An 18,138-nucleotide genomic window follows, 5' to 3' on the forward strand; every position below is an offset into this window, starting at 1 on the left:
ATATAAACCAGATATTTATTGTCTTGATAGGTTTTCCTGGCATTAAGTTGATTACAACCATGGCATCCCACGTGGTCTAGGAGAAATAGAAAGATAAATAACTTAGCTGAGCGACATGAGCCAAGACTGAGGGAGCTTTCACTGAATAATATATGACTCCTTACTCCTCTTATCATGGCATTCAATACCATAGCACCTGTTTCTCAGATCGATGCCACTGGCAGTAGACTTATTTGCAGGCTTTGCTCTAAACCAGTTTCTTTTCTTTGTGACTGATTCCCTATACTCCTGGCCATCAATTGTTTGTTTTTGCCCCTGTTCCTTTCTTGTCCATGCCTACTTTTTTCTTTAAATTGAACCTGTGATTTTATTGGTACAGATGAAGAAACTCTCTTACCAATAAAAATCATTACTTTTTCCACAATTCGACAGATTTGTCAAACCTGTAGCCTGGGGGACCTCTGGAAGGTCAAACTAGATTAAAATGTAATCATGAAATAAGAAAAATAAATAACTAAAATACAATAAACATCAATAATATTAGTTTTAAAAGTTAAATCAATGTGGGCCCATAATATTCCTTATGTATGGATTAGTGACCACCATTTCTATTTGAATTTGACACCAGTAGTCTGGGGTCTGCAAGCTGAAATGACTCACTCAAGGTCATCGTCATTGTGGGTCAGAAGCTAGGTTTGAGCCTACTTCTTTCTCATATCATACTACTTTATGCTACTTTGTATAAGCCTCTTTTTCGTGAATTAAGTGTACCGTGTAGTGAAAAAGACAATTGCCTTGAGTGTTATTGGTCGATCTGATTCTTTTCTGAGTCATCTTGTATGCCCCATAACTTCCTATGATGACTGCAATAGTGACTAATAATGACGGCTAAAAATAGGTATCAATTAGAAAGATAAAAGAGAAATGATATTTTGTGTTAATAAAAAATTAAATCATATTATTAATGTATTAACATTTTAAAATCTTTGAAATCTATAGTAATAAAGGTAGAAAAGTTCAGAAGAAACCATGAAAAATATAAACAGGGAAATAGAAAATGTTGACTCACATATTTAAGAAAAAAACAGTAATATAGCATTCAGGTCCAAAACAATGGCAAGGATAATCGATAGTTTAGCTATTGGGAGGAAATCCTTCTGTAAAATTCAAGAATCTGGAAAGATGTAAAACTCAGTAGGAAAAGAGGAGAGGATGGAAGAGATAGGAAGGAAGGAACAAGGAAAAGAAAGGGAAGTAGGAGAGGCAATGAGTCTTATTAAAGAAATAGTAGACCCTGAACAGTGAACAGGAAGACTAGCTGAGATAAACCAAGAATTAGATTCAATCATTACATTGTACATGGCCCCCTCCTCCTCTCGACTATGAGGATTAATGAGGACCCTGCCTCATTAATCATTTTCTACAATTTGTTAAGTCCCTATTAACTCTGTTACATTGCTAATTGTTAGGGATCCCCACTACCAGCCCTTGGGAACAGAACTGACTGATCTGTATGATGTAGCTCCAACTGTGTTAAGGGTTTTACAGATGCACATAAGAAGTGGGGAATGTTGTACATGGCTTCATTCTGGTTTCCCTGTTCCCTTCCCCTCCCCCAACCTGCTCTCCTTCACAAACATAAGAAAATTTCCAGGTTTAGCCCCACCTAGGAAAACTCCTGGCCAGCAAAAATCAAAATGTGTACTGACTAATCACTGATTTTAGCCTCTGAAAGTTCCTGCTTATGCAATCCATAACCATTGGCAGAGTGGCTTGCCTTTAAAAGTTGAAACTTTGCCTAGCCTGGCTACTGTTTGATTTGGGAAGGGGCCCCAAGCAGTCACCTGGAGCCAATAAAGAGTCCACTTCTAAATTGTTACTTGGGTCTTGCTTGTTTTGGCTGCAACAATTGTAACTAGTTAATTTTTCCAACTATCCATTCATTTACTCACTGATAAACATTTATTAAACAGCTATTTGATACAACGCCCTGTTCCAGAAGGAAAAGGGTACTTCTAATTACTCTTTATTGAAATAAAGGGCAAAATACTTTAACAGAAAAGTTTAAAAGTTCAGAAAAGGACAGCAACTGGAAGGAGAAGAGAGAAGAAATATAAAAACAGGGGGGGAAAGCTAGAGCAACAAACTACAAAGGGAGATAGAGAGCAAATACAGTATTGGAGATGAGAAGCCATGATAGAAGCTATAGTAAAGATATAGAAATGGTAAAGAATTCCAATGAGAGGCAAAACAGCCTAAAAAAATAGAAAAGGAGGCAATGGTGCTAGGGAAATACCCCAAACACTATTTAAATCTTCATAACTTGTAAGGACAGAAGCATTAAAGACATCAATGATGGGACACCTCTAATCTGATTGAAAGAAGAACTATTTGAATCTGCATTGACTTTAAGGGCATTTAGTGAATGCCATACTGAAGATAAAGCAGTGGAGAATGCGATCTAGCAAGTATAAATATATTCATTGCAGTACAGTGGTAAGTTAATCTATAAAATAAGGAATCAAAGCCAAAATACATAAAAGACAAAAAAAAATAGATTTTAAATCAAAAGACCTGGTTCAAATCCTGATTTATTTACTCATCAAAAATGTAAAATGAGGAAAATAATATTTCCACAATTGACCTCAAAACACTGTTATAAATATCAAGACCACATTAATGCAATGTAATACTCTAATAACTTACATAATAATCAATAAATTAACAAGCATTTATTAAGCCCCTCATATTTTCCAGTTACTCTTTTAGGCACTGACAATACAATGAAAAGAATCAAAAAATTCCTGTCATCAATGAATTTACATTTTCTTGAGAGACAGTATGACCATACAAGTGCAAAATAATATGTATTAATACATACATGTGTATGCATTTATTTATATGCATGTATATACACATACATACATATGTACATATATATTATATATACATAAACTTTGGAGAAGAATGTAGCATCTGAGAGGATCAGTAAATGAGACTTCCTATAAAAGGATTATTATGGAAAGTGAGTTGACCCTTGAAAGAAATGATAAATATGAAGAATTCAGAAACTTAGAAATACTTACATACAGTAATGCAGAGAAAAGAATGTAGAATTTAATGGACCATTTACATGAAGATCATTATAATGTGAAACATAAGACTGAAAGATTACAGAACTCTGATCATTGAAATGACCATTGATTTCCAAGGACTTGATGGTAAAACAAGTTTGTTTTTTACCTCTTTGCAGAGAAATAGAGAAAAATCATTGCAGAATGCTGTTATTTGTCTTTCCTTTGTTCTCAAAGAGGACTGCATGATGCCTTGATTTGCAAGTGAATTGGATTTAAGTAAGGGAGGGCTCCCTGTGCAAAGTCACCAGCCTCACTTTCTTCTCCAGAGCCATTTGGGTTCATCTGGCAAGTTTTAGATCAGAACTGGAGATGGTCCAGGATGTAGTGGGAGACCTTGGCCTCTTTAAGTTGAGTTCTCACTTTCAATAAATGCCCATTTTGTGATTAAGGCTAGGTAAGAAATGAAACAAGGAATGTACCTTTTAACTAATCAAAAGGAAAAACAAAATCAATCTGGGAGGGGAAGACCCATAGGGTTTCTGGCCAAAACATAAACAATTATTATTGACTTTCACTCCAAACCATGGAGGCCAAACAATGACAACTAAATGGGACTTAGGCAGGGAAGCCCTATTTCTGGCCCGTCAGTGAGAACCAGAGTGAATTCAGTTCAAGGCCTGGTCTTTAAGAAAGCCAGAAAGACATCTTTCCAGGTTTCAGTCATCAAAATTTACATCCTTTGGGCCAAACATCTTCAGGTAAGGGTATGGTACCCTATGTGGACTGAGGGGAGGGTAGAGGAAGGGAAGGGAAAAGGGAAATGGGGAAGGGGGAAGGGACAGTGGGAAAGAGGGAAAGGGAAGAAGGAAAGAAGGAGCTATGTTGCCCTATTTTTATTGAGTTTTACCATTTATAGCCATTTTTCTTCTGAGTTTCATGGTGTTTTTCAAATATGATTGAATTGTTTTATGACTGTCGCTATTTGTTATGAGAGAGGGCTCTATTTTCTATTGGGGAACAGGAAGAAGTAATGGGAAGGAGTGAAGGTATAAAAATGGAAAGAGTATCAATAAAGCTCATGAAAAGTGGTGGCGGTGGGGAGAATATTAGTAGTATTTCCTCATGGAACAGTGAAAGGCAGCAAAAGGTAAAATTAGCCAGCAGAAAATTTTGTAGAAGAGCCAGCTAAGCATGATAATTCTAATAGCACCTTAAGAGCAAAATGGAAAGAGAACAAACTGCTTAGAAAATGGAATGATTTGCCAGTATTTCTATAGAAATCTATTCTCATTATCAGTAATTATAATATCCCAGCACTTCATGTAGTATATGAAGAAGTGAAAATTATATCGCATGTAATGAATGAAATGAAATGAAAAAAGCATTTATAAAGCACCTATGTATCAAACACTGCACCATGCTCTATGTAAAAATAGAAAGAGCTAGACCTTCTCTGCTGCCAAGGTGGTACAATAAAGAAATGGTAGCTGTCCTAAGTCCTAAGGATACAGCTATGAAACATAAGGTATGTATCAAGTTAAGTAATTAAATTGAATGGATAAATGAAATGGGAGTGAAGAAGTGTTCTTAGTGAAGAAAGGGGGTCTGTAGTGGAATGGAAATAAGTAATTTGGTAAAATCTAGAGTACTTTAGGAGGCAATGGCAAGGTCTATAAATGGTTCCCAATTTATACATGACTTTAAGATTTTCCAAATTACTTTCAAAATAATCCTGTGAATGAACAATATCAATATTAGTTTCCTCCTTTTTTAAATGAGGAAACTTGGGGTTAAATAAATTCAATGTGCTTGTGTTTGCATAATAATAGCTAAAATACATAGATCGTTAAAGTTTGCTTAATTTATTTTACCATTATACTAATCTTGTGAGATATACACTAAAGCAATTCTCATTTCACAGATGAGGAAACTAAGGGTCAAATGGGTTTCACTGAATTTCTCACCATTGACTAACTATTCCATTTCATAAGTGGGATTTACACCGAAGTCTTCCTCGCTTCCGAGATAACACTCTTTCCACTGTGCACCACAGACCTCTTGGTTCTCCCCCAGGAGCCAAAGAGAAGTTTAAACCCTCCTTCATATGATAGCTTTACACATCTTGTATCCCTCTGAGTCTTCCTCTTCTGCAAGTTAAATATCCCATGCCCTTTAAATTGATCCTCATAAACCATGAACACAAGACCCTCCATGGTCCTAGATGCGCTCTGGAATCTATAGCTTATAAATGCCCTTATTAAACTCTGATACTTGAACTGAAAATAGTAAGTCAGATGAAATTTGACTGAGGCAGAAAATGTCTCTTTTAATGGAGCCCAAGATCTTTAGTAACCACATCATAATGCTGACTGATATGATACCTGAAGTCCTTTGTATCCAAGTATAACATTTTACATTTATCCCTATTGAATTTCATCCTATTAGATTCAGCTCTAACCTCAGATTCTGACTTTGTAGCTCAATGAGTTAGCTGTTCCTTCCAAATTAGTGTCATTTGAAAATTTGATGAGCATGGTATGTATGCCTTTGTCCAAGTCATGTATTAAGAAAAACAAAACAAAAGAGCACAGGGTCAAGCAAAGAACCCTGGAGTACTCCACTGTGGACCTCCTGCAATGCTGACATTTAAACATTAACTATCCTTTGATTCAATTTATCCAATTAGTTTAAAATCCATCTAATGCATGTTATCATCTAAAACATTATCTCTCCATGTCCTCTGTAAAAATACCAAGAGATATTTTATCAAAAGCTTTGCTCAAAATCAGTAATATATCCGCAGAATTGTCCTAATTCACTGGGTAAGGGTCAGGACAAAACAGAAAATGTGTTTCATCTGGGCACAATCTATTTTTGATGAAGTTGCACTGCCTCTATGTAATTATCATTCCCTATGCAGCTCTACACCAAATATTTCTTTAGTACCCATTTTGTAATTTTCCCAGGAGTCAAAGTCAAGCTCACTGGCCTTAAAATGGAAATAGTTTCTAAATTAATTTATGTTATATAATCAAATTATCAAGGCAATCCTTCATACAAGTAATTGATTTTATAACCAAATTTATTGTGAATGAAGGGGATTATATCAGTACATAAATTATATCATAAAAGAATAAGAAACAAAAGTCAATTTAGTCCTAGTTAAGAAACTGAAATATAGATCAGTAGAACTGATGAAAAGAAACAAAGGGTAGGAAGGAATTACTGTGCTTACTTACATAGTACCTACTATGTGCCAAGTATTTGACTTATGGATTTTAAAGATATTATCTCATTGAACCTCACAAAACCCTGCAAAGTATATGCTATTATTTTTCCCCTTTCACTACTGAGGAAACTGAAATTTGCCCAGGGTCTCTCAGCTGATGCATCTGAGGCTAGATCTGAACTTGTATATTCCTGACTCCAGGCCCAGCAATCTATTCACTGCAATACAAATTTAAAAGAAAGAAAACAAATTACTTGAGGACAAACAGTGTTGAATAACTACTACTGAGAAAACTGGAAAGTTTTTTGCTGAAAGTTTTGCTGAAATTAGACTTAGATTAATATGTTACCCCCATTATAAAATAAAAAGAACATTTTTGACATATGAATACAAAAGTCCACAATAGAGGAAGACGAAGGAGTTGAATATGAAGAATAAACAAGAGAGAGAGAGAGAGAGAGAGAGAGAGAGAGAGAGAGAGAGAGAGAGAGGATAAGGGTAAGAAGAGGATGAAATAGATGAATGGGAAGAAGAAGAAGAAGAAGGGGAAGAGGAAAGAGGAGGAGGAGGAGGAAGAGGAGGAGAACAAGGAGAACGAGGAGGAGGAGAAGGAGAAGAAGGAGGAGAAGGGGAAGAAGGAAGAGGAGGGTGAGGAAGAGGAAAAGGAAAGAGAGGAGGAAGGAGAAAGACAATAAATGAGGAGGAAGAGGAAGAAGAAGATCATGAAGAGCCTGAGAGGAAGGGAGGGAATAAATGGCTGTTCTAGCTATGGTTAGGGGTGAAAAAGACATAGGAATGATTTAAAAATACAAAAGAAACCTTTTTCCTAATTATAATTACTTTTTTAAAACTTTTTTTTTCAAGAATAAGGTCAACAAAGACAGAATTAAATGATAAATGGTAGGTTAAGGGTATATTAGAATTAAATTGCTCTGTTAAAAATCTCATTTCCAAAATATATAGGGAATTGTGTATACTTGTATGCATGATACAGATATGCTTATATGATGTATATAGACACATATCTACATGTTTATATAATATATCCCCCAAATCTTACTACAGTATTAACATTTAATATTTTTAAATGCTTTGTTAACTTCTGATTTACATCATTTATTTATGCCAGATTTTGAGTTACAAATTTTGTCCCCGTTTTCCCCCCACCCACCACCCCAAAGCAGCAGTCCCACAGGATATCCCCTACTCTGCTCTCTCCCATAAACCTTTCAACCTTTCCAGTGGATCTCTATGCCCCAGTACCTGTACATCTCATTTACCAGTTACATGTAAAATAGAAATAATAATTAATAATAATAATATATGAATATTTGATTTTAAAACTTTGAATTCCAGATTCATTCCCTTCCTCCTTTGTCAACCACCCTTAGTGTGAAGATGAGCAGTTCAGTATAGGTAGTACATGTGTGGCTAATGCAAAACAGTAACATAGTAGATACATTGTAAAAGACTGACTATATTTCCCTCCCTCCTATCCCACCTTCCACTTGTTCTATTCTCTCCTTTGATCCCGTCCCTTTTCAGAAGTGGGTGCTTCCAACTTCCCTCCCCCCCAGCTTTCCCTCCCTTCCATAATCCCTCCTCTCATCACCTTCCCCCCTCTACCCTACTGGAGGGTGGGATACCCTATTTAGTATGCATTTCATTCCCTCCTCAAGCCAAATTCAATGGGAATCAGGTTGACCCATTCCCTTAGGTTAGGGTTAGGATTATGTATACCTGTAAACATATATACACACATTCGCATATGTATTCATACTCCTATATACACTCATTATATACATACATATAAAATTTCCTTCAACTACTGAGAAAAGTTTCATAAGTTACAATTATTGTTTTTCCATGTAGGAATGTTAATAGTTCAGTGTTGTTAAGTTCCTTATGATTTCTTTTCCCTCTTTACCTTCTCATGCTTCTCTTGCTTCTTGCATCTGAATGTCAAGTTTTCTATTCAACTCTGGTTTTTTCAGCAAGAATGCTTGAAAGTCCTCTATTCCACTGAATGACCATATTTTCCCCTCAAACATGATACTCAGTTTTGCTGGGTAGGTGACTCTTGGTTTTAATCCCAGCTCCTTTGAACTCCGGAATATCATATTCCAAGCCCTTCATTTCCTCAGTGCAGAAGCTGCCAGATCCTGGGTTATCCTGATTGTGTTTCCACAATATTCAAATTGTTTCTTCCTAGATGCTTTTAATATTCTCTCCTTAATATGGGAATTCCAGAACCTGGCTATAATATTCCTAGGAGTTTTCTTTTAGGGATCTTTTTCAGGAGATGATCGGTGGATTCTTTCAACCTCTATTTTGCCCTCTGGTTCTAAAACATCAGAGCAGTTTTCTTCGAGAAGTTCCTGGAGGATGATTTCTAGGTTCTTACTTTGGTCATGGCTTTCAGGTAGTCCAATAATTTTTAAATTATCTTTCTTGGATCTATTTTCTAGGTCAGTGGTTTTTCCCATGAGGTATTTCACATAGCCTTCTATTATTTCATTTGTTTGGATCTGTTTAATAGCATCTTGATTTCTCATAAAGTCATTAGCTTCCATTTGCTCCAGTCTAATTCTGAAGCAATAATTCTCCTCAGTGAGCTTTTGAGATTCTTTTTCCATCTGGAAAATTCGTCTTTTTAAGGCATTCTTCTCCTCTTTGCCTTTTGAGCTTCTTTTGCCATATGAGTTATTCTATTTTTTCAGGTGCTATTTTCCTCAGTCAGGCTGTTGACTCTCATTTCATAATTTTCTTGCATTGTTCTCATTTCTCTTCCCAATTTTTCCTCCACTTCTCTTATCTGCTTCTTAAGGCCCTCTATGGGTTGTAACAAATTTGTATTTTCCTTTGAAGCTTTTGGTGCAGGAGTTCTGACTTCACTGTCTTCCTCCTGTTCCATTCTTTGCTCCTTTTTGTCCCCAAAATAGGAGTCTAATGTTGGAATTTTCTGCCTGCTTTGTTTCCTTTGCCTGGTCATGTTGCCCCTCAGTCACTTGACCCCTGGGCTTTTTCCCTCAGTAGGACTCTCCCACCAGACAGGGGACCTTTCGTCCCAAACGATGGGGTTTTCTCAGATGCCAGAGGTATTAGATGGGTGCCCTCTCTAAAGTCTCCACATGCTCTGAAAAGCTGGACATACAACCCAGGACCTCCATCCTAGACTGCAATCCAGATCCAAGAACGGTAAAGCAAGAGTGATTACCCCTCAGAGTGATGCTTGGTCTCCCTACACTCTGCAGGCCAGGAGCTGAAGATGCCATATGGTGTTGACTGGCTGTGCCAGGCATCTCAGTGGCTTCTCACCCCAGGGGCAAAAGCCAAAGTAATCCTCTTACTGGGTCTCAAAGTCCAGACTTCACTGACCTCTCACTTTGTCCTTCACATCTATATGTTGATAAATCTCGAACTGACCACAGCTGCTGCTGATCTGGAGTCCCTCTGTCTGGTGGCTGGTCAGGCCTGCCCTGGCGCTAAAGCCTTAGCGTAGAATTGGGCTAGGCTCTCAGAGCGCTGCGCTGGCTGATTCCTACAGGCCGACAGGGCTGTCTTCAGTGGGAGGTTAGCTTCTCTGTGTCATTTTGTGGGTTCTGCCGCTCCAAAGTTTGTTTAGAGTCCCCTTTTTACATGGATTGGGGAATGTGGAAGCCGGAGCAGCCGGCAGGTGCTGCTTCTACTCTGCCATCTTGACTCTGCCCCCCAACATTTAATATTTAAAAGGCATTAAAACTTTTTGAAAATTTTGATACTACTAAGACTCACATGTGTTCAAAAATATTTAGTTTCAAAGCAATTATAATCTTTAAACTGTGACACAGATGATTCAAACTAATACAAGTAAGAAGCAAAAAAGAAATTAAAATAATGGTGAGACTTTACCTTGCAAAATTCAAATTGGCAAAAGTGATAAAAAAAAATCAGTAATCGGAGCCACTGCAAGAAGACAGAAACACTAATTCATTGTTGATACTGCTAGGTATTGGTTCAGCTAACTTGAATATCAGTTTGAATTATGCAGACAAAATCACTAAATTATTGATAATCTTTGACCCACTACTGTGCATATATACCAAGGAAGTAAAACAGCAATGTAAAAGGTAAATGGATAGATGTATATGTATGTGCACATATACATATGTGTATGCCTATGTATGTGTATATGAGTATGTTTATACATATGTGTATGTGTATATATGTGTATTGTACATGCGTGTATATGTATATACACCTATATGCATAAACATATGTGTATACAGAAACATAGATAGACAGAAAGACAGACAGATAGAGGTATCTCTATATAGATAGATATGTGTGAACAGCAGAACCCACTGGGAAAAAAAAGTGGGAACTCCAAAATAAAGGAACATAGGGGTAAAATGAGACAAAGGAAGAGAAGATGGAGAATGAGGGACAGGAAGAAAGAGGTGCAGGGGGGGGGAAGGAAAGAAGGAAGACTAAGAAATAGGAAGAGTAAATCTGTGACAAAAAAAAAAATATCCGGTTTAGCACGTGCTAGGTTTTAAGGAGAAAATAAAAGTAAAGTAGATTAGATAATTTTCCAGAGAATGAAAACAAATCTCAAAGTATGGATTTCATCCTCTGACTATATGATTAAAAAGTCATTCTTGATAAAATTCTTTTTTTTATTATGAAGTTCTGTATCTTTCATATTAATTTTCTTAGAAAAATGTAAATGATGCTAAGGAAATATAATATTTGTTACTTTTCCCCCCAAGGAAGCAATTTTTACCTTAACTTATTAGATGATGCCCTCAATTCCCTACACTAGATGTATAAAACTTGCAGTTTCAAAGACTCTTCAAAGTGTCACCACCATAACCAGATTAAAATTTAATTGGGAAGTATTAAAAAATAAATAAAAATTATAGATAATTTTAAGTTTGATTTTTTTTAAGTCTATATGTATCCTTCAGTGCACCATTTCTATTTATGTTTCTTAGCACTACCTTTCACACTCTATATCTACAACTACATATGAAGCCAGAATAAATGAGCCATAAATGATAATTTTGAGTCTTAAATAAAATTCAAATTATCTTCAATATATTCTATTTATAGAAATTTTGAATAACCATAATAATTTTAGAATATTTACAATAAAATTATTATTTATTTATTAGCTTTGATATGTCTTATTGGGTTAATCAATTTCTCCAGAATGTATTATTACACAGCCATACCAGAAAACTAAATATCATATGCTTTTATTTGCCACTACACTTTACTTCTACTTTCTGAAATAAAATTGTAAATTTTCTTCCTTTCACATAAAGGGATGTATATACATGTCACTTAATGGGAAAGATTACATCTATATCTCATCCCACTCTATATCATATATTAGGGTGATGATATATTGAGGGCCAGTTGATTAAAATGTGGTCAACTGATTATTTTTAACAATTAATATTCTAGTGTCATCGATTTATGCATATTAAAATTTTAAACTACAAAGAAAAACTATTATCTTCCAGAAGGTTATATTATATAGGGTGAGGGAAGATAAACTATATAAAGTTTTGTATATTTACACATACACGCATACATACATACATATACACATGCATACACATACATGCAGACATATATACATGCATGCATGATTCCAGAGTGGGGTGTGCTCTGTCCCAAATTTTTGGGGTTTTGAGCAGCTGTCATCAGAGCTACTTCTAGTAATCTGTCTCAAAACTGTGAGAAGGACACCCTCTCCATAAGCCTCACAAGTTTTCTAGAGCATGTATCTTAGTACTGAGGCCATGAAAAGAGGTAGGAATTTGAAAGGCAAAGAGCCAATGCAAAGGCATGGAGATGGGACAATAGAATACAGAGTGCAGGCAGTAATAGGCAAATTTAGTTTCCCTAGTGCTCAAGGCTCTTATTGATTTCTTTCCAACCACTTCAAAACTAAGAGAAAGTCTCAGATAGGTACTCCAATGTTTAGTTAAGATGTCAATGAGAAATACAAATGAAGAGGTACTATAGCCAACTGATAAATATAGATCGGACAAAGGGGGTATACTTTCTTTAGTAGCCACATGGAAAACAGAATAAAGAACAAAAATAGCAAAAGACAGTTTACATATTTCTTTACTTTATAGTTAACCACAACAACAACAACAACAAATAAGCTCAAGTTGTCATCATCATCATTTTCATTTAAACCGTTGTATGTATAGAGAAAAAAAATTAACCGAGGTTTTAGGGGAGATAAGAATTTGTCACTTAAAACCATATTGCTTCACTATTCTTATTAAGTCTAGAAGTGCAGTGGGAATATGGGTTTGTTCAGTTTTTTAAGTAAATTGGGAAAACTCATCAAAGTGAGAGAAGCCTACATTAAGAAGTAATAAAGTGTAGGAGGGACATTGAAGAATTTGCAGGTGTTCACAGAATAAAAACTAATTGAAAATAGCTTAAGTAAAGGTAGTGCTAAGAAACATAAAGAATGAGGCAGGATTCTTTCCTTGTGGTACTCCATGGGGAGCCCTTCTAGATTGATATGAGAGGCAACTCTAGCCTACCATCTTCAATACATTCATCAGTTTTACAAATATTTTTACTTCCCCATAAAATGTGAATACAAATGCTAGAACGTGGCAATTATAGGTTCCTCCTGACTCTTGCAAATTAAAAGTTAGATTTATTTTAAGTTTTAAAATACAGAATATTAAAAATTTAAGCTTTGGCTGCAGGTGGCACCTATTTCCACAGAAATGTAAATGATAAAGAAATCCTTGGCCATGGAAAGGAAATAGCTGCTTGGTGACAGCTTCACAGAATCCCAGGGGAGTCATATGGAATATGTAAATTTACGCAAGCAAGCCAGAATTTTGGAAACCATAAGAATAGAGAGAGAGAGATGAGCCACAAACTATTTTTAAAATTTATTTACATCATTTTTTTTTACTAGTGGCAGTATGACTACCTAATAATCAGTCAAGAAGTATTTATTAAGTTCCTTCTATGGGACAGGCAATGTACTTAGCTACAATGAGCTAAAACGGTGGAGAAAAAGCAGGAACTTGCTTAAGCTCATCCCCAGGTGCCTCTAATACCTGTAAAAAATGTCTCTAAACAAGTTTTAGTGCTACAGACCCCACAAAATGGCAGTGAAATAAATCTCTCAACAAAGCCAGCCTAGCAGACTGACAAGAAGGGTCTTCGTACAAAGCTGGAAGCAGAATGCAGTCCCACGAGGGCCACACAGGCAAAAATCAGGCTGGAGCAGACTTCCAGGGATTGAATCATTGGCAATTTGGACAGTGTCTAGAATTCTCAAACCACAAACATGAAACACAAGTAAAAGGTCAGTGGGCAAATTCTGTTGGACCTGGGTAAGAGAAGAGTCCAGTGTGCCCACTGCCCCAGGGCAGAAGATGTTGACTGGCTGCAGTGGCAGCAGCAGCAGCAACAGCAGCACTGGCAGCTGCTTCTAGAGCTCCAGGCACATAGGTGGTGGGGGATCAAGTGAATGATTAGAGGACAATTGGAGCAATTTCTTTGCTGGTGCTGAGGCAGGATTCTTTTCCTTTACTCTGCTTGGATCTGAGTCACAGTCTTTAGTGGCAGTCCGGGGGTGAGGAGCACTAGCATGGCAGAGCTTGTGGCAACTGTGGAAAGGGAGTCCTCCTCAGAGTTCTGAGGCAGGTACCTAGAAGAACCTCTGAAAACAGCTGTGCAGAATCCCAGAAATTTGGGACAAAGCACTCCATTCCAGAAGCAGAGTTCTACCATGGCAAAGAGCTCAAAAGTCAAGTAATTGGCTGGAGAAATCATTAAACAGAGGAAAAGAAATCAAACTATAGAATCTTTCTTTGGTGACAAAGTTCGAAACATAGAACCAGAAGAAGGAAACAAAGACAAAATTCCTGCAACAAAAACCTCCAAGAAAGTATAAATTGGTGACAGGCCATGGAGGAACTCAAAAAGGATTTTGAAAATCAAATCAGAGAAACAGAGAAAAAATTGGGAAGAGAAACTAGAGTGATCCAAGAAAATCATGAAAAATGAGTGAAAAGCATGCTAAAGGAGACTCCCCCCCCCAAACACTGAAGCAAATAACACCTTAAAAACTAGACTAAATTAAATGGCAAAAGAGGTCCAAAAAGTCAATGAGACAAAGAATGCCTTAAAAAGCAGAACTGGCCATACAGAAAAGGAAGTTCAAGAGCTCACTGAAGAAAATAATTCCTTCACAAATAGAATGGAGCAAATGAAAGCTAATGACTTTATAAGAAATCAAAATACTATAAAACAGATCCCAAAGAATGAAAAAATAGCAGACAATGTGAAATAGCTCAGTGGAAAAATCATTGACCAGGAAAATAGATCTAGGAGAGATCATTTAAAAATTATTGGTCTACCTGAAAGCCATGATCAACAAAATAGCCTAGAGATCATCTTTTAAGAAATTATCAAGAAAAACTTCCCTGATATTCTAAAACCAGAGGGTAAAATAGAAATTGAAAGAATTCACCCATCATCTCTTGAAAAAGATCCCCAAAAGATCGTAGCAACATCATAGCCAAATTCCAAAGTTCCCAGGTCAAGAAGAAAATATTACAAGCATTCAGGAAGAAACAATTTGAGTATTGTGGCAATACAAATAGGATAACACAAGATCTAGCTGCTTCTCCATAAAGGAATAGAAGGGCTTGGAATATTATATTCCAGAGTTCAAAGGAGCTAGAATTAAAACCAAAAATCACCTACTGAGCAAAACTGAGTGTAACACTTCAGGGAAATATATGTGTATTCAATGAAATAGGGGACTTTCAAGCTTTCTTGATGAAAAGACCATAGCCAAACAGACAATTTGACTTTATTCAAATACAAGAAGCATGAAAAGATAAACAAGAAAAAGAAATCATAAGGAACTTAGTAGAGTTGAAATGTTTATATTCCTACATGGAAAGGTGATATTTGTAAATCATGAGACTTTTCTCAGTATTAGGATAGGTAAATGGAATATATATATATATATGAGTCTATCTTATTGTCATTAGGTTCAGCTTAAGCAGGGAATAACATACACACTCAATTGGGTATCTTACCCTACAGGAATGTAAGGGGGTAGGGGATAAGAGTGGGGAATGATAGAAGGGAGGACAAATTGAGGGTGGGGGTAGTCAGAAGGAAACACTTTTGAAAAAGGACAGGGTCTAAGGAGAAAATAGAATAAATGTGGGACAGGATAGGATGGAGGGAAATATAGTTAGTCTTTCACAACATGACTATTATGGAAATGTTTTACACAATCATACATGTATAACCTATATTGAATTGCTTTTCTTCTTAGTGGGGGTTGGTGAGGAGGGAAGAATGGAGAGAAATAGGAACTCAAAGTTTTAAAAACAAATGTTTAAAAAAACACATGTTTTTACATGTAACCGGGAAATAATATATACAGGTTATGGGATTTAGAAATCCATCTCACCTTACATGAAAATAAGAGGGAAGAGGTTAAAATGGGGATGGGGGAGATATCAGAGAAGGTAGATTGGGAGAAGGGGTAATCACATGCTTGCAATCTTGAGGCAGAGATGGGAAGAAAATCTGTAACTCAAAATCTTGTGGAAATGAATGTTGAAAACTAAAAATACATATATATATGCATAGATACTGAATATATATATATAATATATATATATGTATATATATATAGTTCACTTAAAAAAAAACAAAAATGTGCACCCTGACCTCCAGTAGTTAATATTCAAGTGGAAGAGATAACTTTCAAATAACTATGTATATATGCGCACAAAATAACTATCTATAAAGATATTTAAAATAGAGATATGATAGAAGACATTTTCAGAAAGAAGGCAGTAGAAAGCAGGGAAGAAATGGTGAAAGCTCCTTTAAAGACAGGATTTGAGTCAAATCTTAAAGGAAGACAGAATACAAAAGGCAGAGGTGAGGAGAAATAGAATTCCAGGGATGGGTGACAGTCAGTAAAAAGGAAGGGATTTGCCCCGGAGTCAGGAAGAAGTGAGTTCAAATCCAACCACAGACACCTGAAACAATTACTATCCATGTGAGTTTGGACACATCAGTTAATCCCAATTGCTTCCAAAAAAGCAAAAACAAAACAAAATAAAAAAAAGGAGTCTCTATCCAGCAATTTTGAAATTAACTCCTTAAATCAAATGGGACTTCTAAAGTTTTAGGTCACTAATTTGGAATATTTCCTAATCTGTTTTTAATTTGTACTCAAGAATAAATGCCCATAACAGTCCATGAATGATAATGTATCAAGTAAACATTTTAATTTCATGCCTTCATCTAAAGAGAAATAATAATTAATAATAATAATAATTATATAGGTAATTCCCAACTGACAAGACTCCAGCTGAAAAATACAACCCAAGTATGCTAAAAATAATGGCATTTTCTATTCCCAACCACAAGCTGCTACATAACATTCTTTTGGAAAAACAAACAAGAAGGCAAAAAATGTGTAGACTGAAGTAAAAGAAAGGGAAAAAATTGAAAAAAAGCATCATCAAGTTAAAAGATATATTGCTGGAAGCAGAAGTCCAATCAATGAACTTCCTTTCTTCCCTCATTCTCTTTCTTTTCTTCTTTGCTTCCCTTTTCTCTTCATCTCTCTTATTACATACATATATATATATATATAGACATATACATACATGTGTATATGTAATACATTTCTGTATATATTATACATGAACCTGCATGTATCTATCCATGTGTATCATATCCACATGCATGTGTATATGTGCATGCAGATATACAAATCATAATGTCCTATCTAAATACATGTAACATAAATATATCATAGATGCATAATTACATTATAATATTTCTTTTTTTCAGCTGCCTGATATTCTTTCAATTAAACATGTATGTTAGAGTAACACATTATTCTTTAAAACCTCTGTAATGGTTATGGTGCTGTCAAGTCATTACAATCAATTAAAGTAGTCTAACTAAATACCTTTCACCTTAAACTGTCACATATAGGAAAAAAAAAGAATTTTAAATGAGAATTGGCATTAATAGTGAGGGAACCAGTGGTATTCTAGTAAAAATTAATAGCCCATCTTCTAGAATTAAAAAAAAAATGAGACCACAAGTTTAACTTTAACTTTCATTTATATTTTCTCCTTCATTTTCTTAAGTCTAGACAAAATAATATGGCAAATCTTGATTATACTTAACCTAAATGCTTTTTTTGGACAGAAAAAAAATCACATTTTAGAAAGGAAAGGGCTTTTCCCACACACCTTATTTTGAAATTCAAAAACTTGAGTCTATTATGATCTTAAGCATATCATTTTTATAATTTCCATGAGAAATAACCCACATATAAAAATTATAATATAAATAATAACTAAAACAGTTCATTTATCCAAGCACTAAACAGTGAAATAAACATTAGGAACCATTTGTCTTACCGTGGCATAAGTTGACTTGTTTCAGTGACAGTCCCAAATTATGTGTAGGATCCAAGTAAGGCAATTATAAATCTTGAAGCCATCTCTAAAGGATTTTCTAAATAAAAGAAAAGAAACAAAATCTTAGCCCTTTAAAATTGTGATTATTTCAAATTTCCTATGTCATATCTCATCTGACTCTATTTTCCCCTAATTATTGTAACAAATGCAAGTAGATCTTGCTTAAACATTAAATAACCCACATGACTATTGGAAAGAATATGGATTCAGAAGAATCAGGTCTTATTGTTTCTAACATTTATTAGTCATGTTGCCATGGGAAAAACACCACAAAGATAGAACTATGAAAGTTTACATCCATGCCCAGTCCTCTAGG

The 18,138-nt window shown here is 35.5% G+C and overlaps 1 protein-coding gene across 1 annotated transcript in view; it reads right to left on the reverse strand.

Moving 5' to 3' along the window:
• Positions 1 to 18,138, reverse strand: part of LINGO2 (leucine rich repeat and Ig domain containing 2) — a 1,702,561-nt gene that overhangs the window by 1,285,185 nt on the left and 399,238 nt on the right. Inside the window, exon 3 of the mRNA XM_069090544.1 lies at positions 17,763 to 17,859. The gene's annotated coding sequence lies outside the window, so the exon portion shown is untranslated. The remainder of the gene's footprint in view (positions 1 to 17,762; positions 17,860 to 18,138) is intronic.

This window comes from Petaurus breviceps, unplaced genomic scaffold (genome assembly GCF_028583685.1).
Source record: "Petaurus breviceps papuanus isolate PSGF00001 unplaced genomic scaffold, PetGlider_PUasm1.0 125, whole genome shotgun sequence".
Taxonomy (NCBI): Eukaryota; Metazoa; Chordata; class Mammalia; order Diprotodontia; family Petauridae; genus Petaurus; species Petaurus breviceps.